The 12,939-nt window shown below is 42.0% G+C and overlaps 1 pseudogene; it reads left to right on the forward strand.

The window, feature by feature from the left end:
• The first annotated feature begins 6,737 nt into the window (after positions 1-6,737).
• On the forward strand, positions 6,738-8,576 carry LOC111610098 (annotated as a pseudogene).
• Positions 8,577-12,939: the final 4,363 nt, after the last annotated feature.

Raw genomic sequence — 12,939 nt, forward strand, 5'->3', positions numbered from 1 at the left:
CGCAGTCACCGAACCCTTCTTTAGTGATAAATAAAATAATTTTTTTCCAAATTCAAGACATAGGTATATGTTTTTTTGCTGGTGCACAAAATGAGCCGTGCATGAACGTCATCTTTGCTCAAAGAACAAAACCATGAACTCACAGCAAGTTACAGTCTTACTTTATTCTGGCCCGCAAAAAATATTTCGGCCCCATAAAAGAATTTCAGCCCCCAAAATAATTTTTTCACTACTTTACTAATTAAAAATAAATTTGGATTTTTTCAAAGAATTCAAAAAATTTTAATAACTTAATTATTTTTTATTTTAAATTTAATTTGTTTTTTGTCATTTTGAATACACAAAATACTTTTTTTGGGGCCAGAATAAAGCATTGCACAAATGACATACCTGCAAATCAGTGTGACTTCTGCTGTTGTCTTTGGGAGACCAGTTCAGAGAGGCGTGGCTTCACCTTGGCAAGTGCATCTTCAGAGCAAAGTCTGTTCATTTTCTTCTTTTTTTGCTCGACATATTTAGTATGGATTAAAATATTAAGAAAGAAACCACGCGACGTACAACTACGACAGCTGCTGATACTTCGCGCACTAAATTCCCCGCAGCACCGATTGGCTGAGCAATATAACATGATCCTCTGCAGTAAGTGATGGCCAAGCGGGGCGCATCATCACGACTTTACACAAGTGTGTCTTTATCTCCACGGCAGAGGCTCCGCCGAACCCCTGAGACCGACTCATCGAACCCCTGGGGTTCGATCGAACCCAGGTTAAGAACCACTGACATAAAGCCATACAACTAGCAGGTGTGACCTTATTGTAATTTTTCCACATCATTTCCCCCCCTTTTGATTATAAGTAAATATAATATTTAATATTAATCATCATTTCCCTCTTTGGCTAAAAGATATAACAAACACTATCCTGGAAGATGTGAGAAAAAGAAAAAAAAAACAAAAACATAAACGCAAGATACGAAAAACCAACCGGCATTCACTTATTGAACCCTGTAACAATATGACTGTCAGGTAGGAAAAGTTATCCTGCAACCCCTCCTTGCCAGGGAGACGATCCTGTATATGTTTGTCCAGGAAAATTGTGGAGGAATCACACCAATGATTGAAGACATGAAAAAATCAAAAAACACACAAAATTTTTTTTACACAAAAGCTAAAACCAAAAGTTTAAAAAAACAAACAAGAAATAATAAAGTCAAGTAGTAAAAAGAACCAAAAAGCTTAATAGAAAACCTTCCCTATAAGTAGCTAGAAATACAATTTGTACTGAATCACATATATTTCTTTGAGCAATTTAAAACCAATGCCACAACAATTCTTAACAAGGAAACTCCAACTAAACCTTAAAAGGAAAAAACTAAAAAGAAAAAAAACTAACATATTTCCAGATCAAATGAAATGTAAAATCAAAATATAAAATGCATATTCAGAACATGCAGAAAGGACAGGCATTTGTTTTTGTGAAACATAGACATTTCTGTAATGTGCAAAGCAGGATAGGAAAGCTAAGCTAGGATACTAGCTTGAAAATATCAATGATTAACTATTTAAAGACAAAAAAGCCAAACATTACACATTAACCTCCGCATCACTGGAGGACAAAAAGTCCAAGTCATCAGAACCATCACTCAGGTAGGTAGGGTTACGGAACTGATCGGTTTTGTGAGTAAGGAAAGTGTACTTCAGGAGATGAACGTTAATGACATTTTCTACTATCCTTTTAAGTAGGGGAATCACATAGCAAGATAAGATCACTAATATCCCCAATACAATAAACACAGGTGTGAGAAGTTTTATTAGGAGTTGTCTCCAACCGTTACCTGAAAATCACGACAACCAATCGGATGGAGAAGCATGGTCATCATTAAGAGCGTTCTTTAGAGCTGTCAGGTTAGACAGTGCATGAGCAACAGCACCACCATCTTCATCATCAGCTGGAATAAAAGTACAAGAAGAAGCACCCACCATCACACAACCCCCCTGTAGAAGCTGTTAGTTGATCTAGAACCATTCTATTTTGAAGAGCCATTAGGCTTAACGCAGTTAATTCGACTTTAGCCGCTCCAAGACCAACCATCATTAACAAATGACTCAAACCTGTAACTCAAAGTCTCCACACGAAGCATAACTTTACCAATACCTAAGGAAGGAAGGATAGAACAGCCTCTGACCCCGAGTCCACAACTTGCCATCCTCTGGGACATTTGAACCCCAAATCGGGTCATGCGTGTCTATGGGTGATCTGCGGACCTGTCGGTGTTGCTCATGAATTTCTATACTGCCAACAACATAAGAATGCTTTGCTATAACTGGGGCACACCTACCAGCCCAATATGCTGGGAGAGCCAGGTATAGGGAATATCCACAGCGCCAGAACATATCAATTCGGGGCAAAGTGCCAAGGGCATCTGGCACCTGGTAATAAGGGGAACAGATAGTTCCTGGAGGAGCTCGAGAGTAATTAAGAGAAGCATTGTTAGCATACGGAGCGCAAGGAACAAGTACAGATTTGCAATATGAATGGGGTATATTGTCCGTAAATGTAGGAGTGTGACCTATCAGTTCAACTTTGGAATTCAAAAAACAGTCAAATCCTACTTCAGGTGGAATGTGAACAGGGCCAATGAAAGGTTCCTCAAAGAATGCTCCTCAGAGAGCTTTGTGAAGCCTGTGGAACCATTAAGAGCTGGAAGTGGAGGAGAATTCAAAATGTCTGGAAACAAGTCAGAGATGTTTGGATAAGGCTGTGGAATCACCAATGGGGAGTGGGCAGCTAAAGGCATGTGTGAGCAAACATAGCAATTTGACCTGTTCAATATAGAAACCAGTGTGCTGCAATATACTTAGCATAGTGGTACCACAAATTCAAGGCGTAAGGAGTGGAATGTTTAAGTTGCAAATCAACGGTAGACAGCCATTTAATATCTCGCAATTCATGTAGAGGAAAATTTTCCACCTTATCAGAGGGAAATAAACCCCACCACCTGAGTGATACAAACAAACAACAAAAAATTAAAAATAGCCAACACAAATAATTGCAATTGGAACAAGATGAATGTGTGATCGCCGTCATGATGAACTCCCTTTAACTTTCTTTCTCTCAGGAACTCTTTTAATATTTATTTTAATCTTCAATCCCCACTTCGACCACTCGCCAGTGGACCAGCAATAGTTCTTTGGTTGGGGAGCCTTTTGATGTACAAAACAACCAATGTTCGTTGATGTGTTTGTCCCTTCTGTATTCCTTTGTGTCGTCTCTTTTCTTTTCCCGAATGATGGGTGTCAGAGGTTACTAGCACTTAACACCAGCAGCAGTAAGGTCATTTATCCTCATTCAGAAAGTTGCGTATCGTTCTCCTTGGTCTGTTGTTCTGTCGACTGCTGGACGAATTCCTCCCCGTCAGGATGAGTGTCCTCTGGAGGCTCCGGTACCCGTTTACACTGGCTGGCGTGAATCCACGTTGCCCGCTCTGTAACCTTAACAGTCGTAAGTGTGTCGAGCAGCACTTGAAACAGTCCCTACCAGCGTTTGGAGTTCCAATGCGTCCTCCGAAAGTCTTTCACCACGACCCAATCACCGGGCTTGATGGCATGTAGTGGAGTCTCGGCAGGACATGGCAATGCGTCTTTCACTGTCTGAAAAACTTGAGAAATCGCATTCAACAGGTTTTGACAGTAAGACAACTTTGCATCATCATGGAAGGAAGGAAGGACCTTTCTCTGAGGCCGTAAACCCAAGTTAGGAGGTTGGCCAAACAGGATTTCAAATGGACTGAGGTTAATCCTGGCTCTTCTTCGCATCCTCATATAAGTCAAAACGATTGGTAGGGCTTTAACCCATGACAGACCTGTTTCCTCACAGCATTTAGCTAGCTAAAACGTTCCCACTTCAGATAATGCAGCATTAACAAAGGGTGTGCCATTGTCACTGCTAATCCTGTCAGGAATACCCCATCGTGGAATCATTTCAGTCAGCAGAGCTTTAGTTACGGTGTGACTGTCCACATGCTTTGATGGTAAAGCTTCCACCCACTTGCTAAACATGTCAACAAGATGCAGTCACAGAAGCTAAAACATTTTCAGATTTTATCGTAGAAACAGAAGCATTGTCATGTCGCCCCGCTATTTTCCCAGAATCATCCTTGCATCGTATCATTTGTTTAGCATTTTTCTGTCTTTCCCTACGATCATTTTCTTTCATCCAGCATTCCAGACATTCTTTATGTTTTCTCAAGATCAACAACTCTTAGTCTCCATCTGTTTTTTTCTCTTAATGTACTTTCTTTATGTTCAATTTCTCTTTGTACTCCTTTCAAAACAGTCAGTTTCAATGAACCACCCATAGGGAAAATACCACTTTTTACCGATTCATCCACAGCATACACACTTTTTTTCTCCATATTTAATTATCATACAGTCAAACATTTCACCCGGAGGAGGAGATTGCGTTCTGGAACCACGTAGACCCATTCTTCTTGAATTGGGTGGCTTATCCTCTTTAGACTGCAAACGTCTTTGCAGAATCCAACAAATCAGCTTTGTGGTCGCTCTGCCTCTTACTGCTCTAAGAGGGGCCTTTATTTCCGATAAAGGTCTTTAGGATTCTCTAAGGGTTTAGTTCCCTCAATTTAGAAAACCAAAACTCAAGAAAATACTTGCCTTATTTACCAATAAGGACTTTCACTAGGACTCTAACCTAGAAACCTGTGGTTCCTTTTTTTTCTCTTAACCCAGCTTGGGACTCGAACCCAAACATCTGGGAGGGACTCTACCCCACCCCTCTTTTATTTATTTATTTTATATATTTTTTAATTTTTATTTCCTCTGGGACTTTAACCCAACATTTCCTCTTAATACTGCCAATCTCTATTCCCCAGCGTGAAAGGTGAATAGAGATCCTTTAATACAGTGATGCCCAACCCCCGGGCAAGAAATAATTAAATATTTCCGTTTTATGTATTACTTGAGTCTGGAGGATCTATTGTTTTGAAAATCATTTAACCGGATTCTCTCGGTTACGTCTTGCGCGCCAACATTGAGCCCACAAGCAGCAAAATGAGTAAGAAACAGATCAGATGTCTTTGGAAAGTTTCTTAGCGAAGTGGAAAAGACCCAGAGAAGAGACAGGAAAATAGATTTACCCTGGTAGGTTATTCCCACATTCCAAGCCCGCTCTGCATAATGTGGTGACCAGCTCGTTAATGAGGCAATGAAGCTTCAAACTGCTTCGCCATGTAGAGACCAAGCACCCTGAGCATAAGCAACACTTAAGCCCACACAGTTTTCATAGAGACCAGGATCAACAGCAGCCGAAATGAGGATTAACAATCGCTTTAGAATTTTTAGGGAAAAACTCAGTTTCCACCAGAAGGCGATTGTGGAGAAGGAGGACCCACTAAGCCCCATGAAGATGACAAAAAACATGAGACGCCTTGAACGAGACTTCAGACCTGTGGCACACTTTTTAAAAAACCTGTCTGCTTTATCCAGCTGGCGCTCTGTGCACATGACTTTCTGTTTTTTCTGTGTCTACATGTGCACAGTGTGGTATAGCTGGACCATTTCCTCCATCCTGCTCCTCTTGATTCTCCAACTTTCCATAAATTATCTAACTTCCAAAGGCTGGAGGATCCCGAGGAGCATCATACCCGACGTGTGAGCCAGGGGAACATCTAAAAGGCAACCCAGGTGTCTCCTCAAGAGGAGCCGTACAACTCTGGTCCCTAAGAGCTCGGATCTGGTGGAGCTGAGTAGAGTAGAAAACTGGAGGCCCATCTCTCTTAGCTCCACCATCCTGAGGCTCCTGTCTAAAATTCTCTGTGACAGACTGAGCGAAGCCTGCCCTGCCCACTCGTCACAGAAGGGCTTTACTAGGGGCGAGGGCTGTAGTAACCTGATGCTACTTGACGGTGTGGTGCGGAGGGCGGTTCGCCACAAGGAGACCCTCGCTGTGGTGTTTATTAATCTGGCGCGCGCGTTTGACTCAGTCTCACACCAGCACATTCGTGAGGTGCTGGAGCTGAGGAAGGTTGACGCTGGCATCTGCGACCTGATCAGCAACTCATACAAGCACGCCAGCTCCAGGGTACTCACCCACAGGGGGCGTACTCGGTCAATTACACTAAAGGTCGGAGTGAAACAGGGAGACCCAATGTCCCCTCTGCTTTTCAACCTCTGCCTGGACCCACTGCTCACATTTCTGGACCAGAGATACCCGACGTGTGAGCCAGGAGAACATCTAAAAGGCACAAGTGTCTTACAGATGTTCCACTTGGCTTTCGATTCTGCTCAGAAAACTCAGAAGCTTTTTGGAAACATGGCCGACATCCTTGAGAAGATAAAAAATCTGTGCATTTGGGTCCGGCCAGAGCTCACTGTAAAGATCTACGTGGGACTTTGGCTGGTTTTGATCTTCTCATGTGTGTTGCCATACCAGCTGCTGGGCTTTATCATAGGTGTTTCTGTAGGGATCAAGTTTTTCATCATTGACTTGATCTTTGAAAGGTTCCCGAAGCTGCGGCAGCGGTTTAACACCCCCTACAACTTCTGGGCTAATTTACCCACCGACCTGCAGCTGAGGGAGCTCAGAAACACCTGGTGGAGCAGATGGATTGCTACGATGGAGCTCGGCCCGAAGGAGCATTTCTAATGCTTTTCTCTGTGCCAGAGAGAGGCGCTTTTTCCCTCAACGCTCTCGTTTCATTGGGACCTTGCAAAAGTGGCGATGTCGGCTAAGGAGAAGATAGCGGACCAAAGTGTGTCCCAGGTCTGTCAGGACGACGGCAGCAATTGGTTTTGGAAAGGTGTTTCAACATTGAGCCCACACACTTTTCATAGGGACCAGGAGCAACAGCAGAAAAAATGAAGATCCGCGATCGCCTTAGAGCTTTTAAGGAAAAACTCCATTTCCACCCAAAGGCGATTGTGGAGAGGGAGGACCCACTAAGCCCCATAAAGATCACAAAGAACATGAGACGCCTTGAACGAGACTTCAGACCTGTGGCACACTTTTTTAGAAACTTGTCTTACTTTATCCAGCTGGCGCTCTGTGCACATGACTTTCTGTTTTTTCTGTGTCTACATGTGCACAGTGTGGTATAGCTGGACCATTCCCTCCATCCTGCTCCTCGTGATTCTCCACCTTTCCATAAATTATCTAACTTCCAAAGGCTGGAGGATCCCGAGGAGCATCATACCCGACGTGTGTGAGCCAGGGGAACATCTAAAAGGCAACCCAAATATCTTACAGATGTTCCACTTGGCTTTCGATTCTGCTCAGAAAACTCAGAAGCTTTTTGGAAACATGGCCGACATCCTTGAGAAGATAAAAAATCTGTGCATGTGGGTCCGGCCAGAGCTCACTGTAAAGAGCTACGTGGGACTTTGGCTGGTTTTTATCTTCTCATGCGTGTTTCCATACCAGCTGCTGGGCTTCATCATAGGTGTTTCTGTAGCGATCAAGTTTTTCATCATTGACTTGATCTTTGAAAGGTGCTCGAAGCTGCTGCAGCAACGGTTTTGACGCCCCCTACAACTTCTGGACTAATTTACCCACTGACCTGCAGCTGAGGGAGCTCAGAAACACCTTCCTGAGCCAGACGAGAAGAAAGTGGCGGCTGATACCACAGCACAAAGAGAGGAGCTTTTCACGAGGCTTTCAACCTTCCGGAGAGTGAGCGGGTATGGAGAAGATAATTGGACTATTACTTTCCTGGGAAGAAGTCGGACATAGTTGTCTCTCAATTCCCTCAGGATGATGAGAGCGACTGGTTTTGGAAAGGTGTTTCAACTGATGGAGTGGCCCTCCTGGGGACTCTCTGGTTCTGCTGGGGGACTTCAACGCTCACGTGGGCAATGACAGTGAGACCTGGAGGGGCGTGGTTGAGAGGAACGCTCACCCCCGCCTCCCGATCTGAACTCGAGTGGTGTTCTGTTGTTGGACTTCTGTGCTCGTCACGGATTGTCCATAACAAACACCATGTTCAGGCTTAAGGGTGTCCATATGTGCACTTGGCACCAGGACGCCCTAGGCCCCAGTTTGATGATCGACTTTGTTGTCGTTTCATTGGACCTGCGGCCGTATGTCTTGGACACTCGGGTGAAGAGAGGTGCAGAGCTGTCCACTGACCACTACCTGGTGATAAGTCGGCTCCGGTGGTGGGGGAGGAAGCCGGTCAGACCTGGCAGGCCCAAACGTGTTGTGAGGGTCTGCTGGGAATGTCTGGCAGAATCCCCTGTGAGACGGAGCTTTAACTCCCATCTCCGGCAGAACTTTGAACAAGTTCCGGGGGAGATGGGGAACATTGAGTCTGAGTGGGCCATGTTCCATGCCTCCATTGTCAAGGCGGCTTATCGGAGCTATGGCCACAAGGTTGTCAGTGCCTGTCGCGGTGGCAACCCTCTAACCCATTGGTGGACACCTTCGGTGAGGGATGCTGTCAGGCTGAAGAAGAAGTCCTATCAAGCCTTTGTGGCCTGTGGGACTCCGGAAGCAGCTGATGGGTACCAGTGGGTGAAGTGGCATGCGGCTCAGGTGGTTACTGAGGCAAAAACCTGGGTGTGAGAGGACTTTGGAGAGGCCATGGAGAAAGACTTCCGCACAGCTTCGAGGCGATTCTGGTGCACCATCCGGCATCTAAGGAGGGGCAAGCAGTACAGCACCATCACTGTTTATAGTGGGGATGGTGTGCTGCTGACCTCAACTTGGGACGTTGTGGGCCGATGTGCAGAATACGTCAAAGACCTCCTCAATCCCACCAACATGTAAAAATAAAATAAAAAAAAATAACCCATTCTTTTCTATGTGTCTGTCAAATGTTCTTTCAATGCTTGTTTGGTCTTTTCAATGTGTCTGTCAAATGTTCATTCAATGTCTCACGGCTAGTGACCAGTCGGGTCACCATCTACCAGTTCACTCGGTCCTCTGGGCTGGGGCTCGCCATCCAAGTTCTGGAGAGGATGATCTTGACCTGGAACAAGGCCAAAGTAAAGCATCTTAAAATACAGGATGCTAATATCAATAAAGCTTAAGCTACAATTCAAAGAGATATTTCATCATTTCTCAAGTTTTTTCCATGTTGTACAACAATATTCAAGTTATTAGAGTTCAATATTACCAAAACATCAGTAAAACTAAAGAAATTAGCTTATATGTGGTAACACACACACACACACAGATATATATATATATACACACACACACACATATATATATATATATGGGCCAATGAAGTACATCTATAACACTATATTTAACATCAGAATGTGGATTAGAAGCTCACATTAGCTCTGACCTACTCAGAACAGAAAGTTCCCAAGCAATGCTAACAGAAAAGCACATTACAGCACCATGAACCATGAATTAGCACCGTTGAAATATTAGAACATGTGCTAATAGAAAAATAAGTGCAACTACATAGATAAAATACAACATACACAATAATAATAATAAAAAATCTTACAATACAATTTTATTTTTATTACATTTGATCAGTTACTCGGTATTTTATCCAATTTTCAGCGAATTTACTGAGCCAACTGCCAAGCGCGTGCTTGGCAGTTGGCTCACCGATGCTACACGACGCTACAAGGGGATTTTTCCGGGCTTCAGCCGCTCACAAGGGAAGCTTTCTGAGATTTAATAAAAACGGATTTACTATTTTGAATGATATATTTTGCGAATCTATTTTAACGTTGTTTTTTCTTACCGATTTCCAAGAGTCTGTCAAATTTGACAAGATCTCCAGGCTATTAGCGGAAACAACCGTTAGCGCTGAGTTCTCAAGCGTGTCTGACGCAGTCTGAGCAAAATCTCAGCACATCAGTTAAAGAGGCGGGACAATCAACCTTATTGGCTGATGTGAAATCACACTGTGCCAGCTATTGGTTGTTTAATCTGTCACTAAAAGCAATCACTAAAAGCATATGTCAAAGTTTTTAAAGATTTTTAGAACTTTTTATCTATATTTATGAACATATTTATTAACTTATTTTTTTAACTTTATTACTTTTAACTCTTACTGTATAATAAGACATGAAATCTATTTATACTTTTTAATCTTGTAGAAGAAGACATTAAATCAACATCTATTAATTATTTACTTTTGTTTTTAACACTGGGTTACAGTTGGGTTTCCCCCCTGGAGGAGTTGGAACAAGTGGCTGGGGAGAGGGAAGTCTGGGCCACCCTTTTTAAACTGCCACCCCCACGACCCAACCCTGGATAAAGTGGAAGAAAATGGATGGATGGAGTAAAAATATTGTAGCTATAGTAAAAATAAGTAGTAAATTCAAGTCTAGGATTCCTGTATAAACCCTGTTTTATGGCACATTTCAGCAACAAGGTAGTTCTTGGTGCAGGCCCAGGTAGAGCAGCCTGCGCCGCTCCACATTCCTCCTCTTCCTCACTCACACATGGATCAGATTTTCTCATTTAATCTGGTGATAAAATCATTTAAACCTATAATTTAAACTGTTCAGCTACCTGACGGGCCGCCGCGTCAGCGAGGCGTGCCAACTCGCCCAGAGGGAAGGTGAGAGGAGCGGACAGAACCTCGGGTTCTGATGGAGACCGGCAGAACCTGATAGTGAATTTAAACTGGAGCTATAAACAGTGTTTGGCAAATGAGTGTGTGTAACCATGGTGATGTGTGTGTTTAGGCGACCACCGCCTGGCCCTGCTGCTGTCACAGGCCTCCGGCTTGCGGTTCTGCCGCCAGCTGTTGGACGTGCAGCTGGCCGACTGGAGCCGGACACTACACTACACTACAAGGTGTATTTGACTGGTTCAGGTATCAAGATAACGGTAATATTCCTGAGAATACTCTAGAAGTCTAAAAATCAACACTTGTATTACTGAGAAAGAACAAATACATATGGCACACAGTGAAAAAATACTAAATAAAAATAATAAATTCTAATAGAATACATTACGTAATGTGGATTTTCTTTAAAAGCATGCAGTGGAAACATAGAACCTCTAGCAATTCACAATGCAGGTTCTGACCAATTACTGGACCAAATTTCATTCCAAAAACCTGAACCATAGACATTTTAGAAAGGTATTGGTTGATAAAATTCCAGGCAAACATTCCAAATGTGCCATTTTTAGACATTTTGGCACCAATTATACAAATTTCTCTCTTTTTTTACATTTATTTTTTCCCCAACCTATATCTTGCTATAAATATTATTTGCAATTAATAACAGTGATTTTTTTTTTGTAAACAATATAATAGTGAATTAGTACTAAAAAGCACAGTCCTGGGCGCTCTGGTTATAGAAGCATCGAGTCAGAAAACCAAATATACAAGGGAGATTTTCTGCAGCCCATTGGTTGATTTGGGTGATTGACACATCTAACAGCCAATAGAAACAGGTTGATTACAAAATCCCATAGCAACATCATTCACCAATCCTTAACGAGCTGAAACCATTTGCGTAAACGACCGGAAAGCTCCAGCTAACAAAGAAAGTCGTTTGAGTATAGAGGCGGTATCCATGGAGACAGAAAATTTGAAAATGGTGAGAAATCACATCAGTGTGACACAAGAACAACAGATTACAGTACCTGAGTGGAAATATTTACTCCAACATGGATGATGACCACGAAACGGCAAAGGTAGAACTGAATTTATGTTTTATGGGTAAAGAGTGATACAAAGGGCAACCAGTTTGATAAACTCTTCTGAAATAACAAATTTGCTCGGTTTGCATGTAGTATGCTAGAAATGTCCTTAATCCAATAATCTGTCATATTTTACATTAGAACGGGATTTACCAGAAAGACTGAACTGATTCAGACTTACAGAAGGTTATAACAATGTAAATGTAAAACAAGCGTCATGAAATAAGTGCCATGTTGCAAAAAGCAATGAATCAATTAATTGTATGATCAGTTAAAACAAACTTAATAATTTCCATTTGCCTGATTTATTGTTTTTCTATTTCTGCCTAAATATGGATGATGAAAGTTTTCAGTCTGGAGTTTTGGTCTCAACCAGATCTTTTTTTGAAGGATAATTTAGTTTATAGAGACTTAATAATCCTTTTTATTTGTTGTTTCTGTTGTTTTATTTATTTTGGTTATTTAAAAGGTCTTCCAGTTCCAGCGTTGAATCTTCATTAGAATTTAAAGTTTATTGACAAATGAGAATCTGTTCTTGCATTGTTATACCATTGCCATTGTACAACAATATTACCGTTTATCACAATAACTTCTGGGACAATTTATTGTCTTGTAACATTTGTTGTTGTGACCAGGGGCACAACTACATACTTTCTGAGGTGTATGCGAACATGTCATCGCATGTCATAATTTAATATATATTTGAGCCAAAGAGCCACTTCTGTTAGACTGTGTCTAGAACCGCCTGTGGGCTGCAGGTCTGAGGCTTTTTGTTAGCATGTTTTCTATCGTTCTTATAGCTTGATAGGAAGCCTGATCCAAACTGGCAACCCACATTAATAAAATGGTGAAATAATATTAACCACAAAACACTGTATTTATAAAAGATATCAAAAAATGTTCCTACACAATCCTAACAAACGTTTTTAATGTTGAAAAAAATAAACGGTTTCTCTTCACAATATTTATTTATTTACTATTAATCTATTTGTATGATTTGTTCTTTAAATCGCCATTTATATTATTTTTAGGTCTCAGGAAATGACTGAGGGATGAAGAGACTGATGTCTGGTTCTTTAGGTTCTGACGGGTCTGCGGTTCCTCTCCTGACCCATTCTGTCTGATATCAAACAACCCACTGTGCGCCACTGAATATCGCCGACACATTTTTTAATGCCCCTATTAAACTTCACTCTGGTTGTTTAGCCTGGAATGTGTGTCTTCCTACTACCGTCTGTGTTTTTGTCAGAGGTTTTGCTTCTAAGGACGGTGTTTTATCGGGTGGACATTTTAAAAAGAC

This window comes from Xiphophorus maculatus, chromosome 11 (genome assembly GCF_002775205.1).
Source record: "Xiphophorus maculatus strain JP 163 A chromosome 11, X_maculatus-5.0-male, whole genome shotgun sequence".
NCBI lineage: Eukaryota > Metazoa > Chordata > Actinopteri > Cyprinodontiformes > Poeciliidae > Xiphophorus > Xiphophorus maculatus.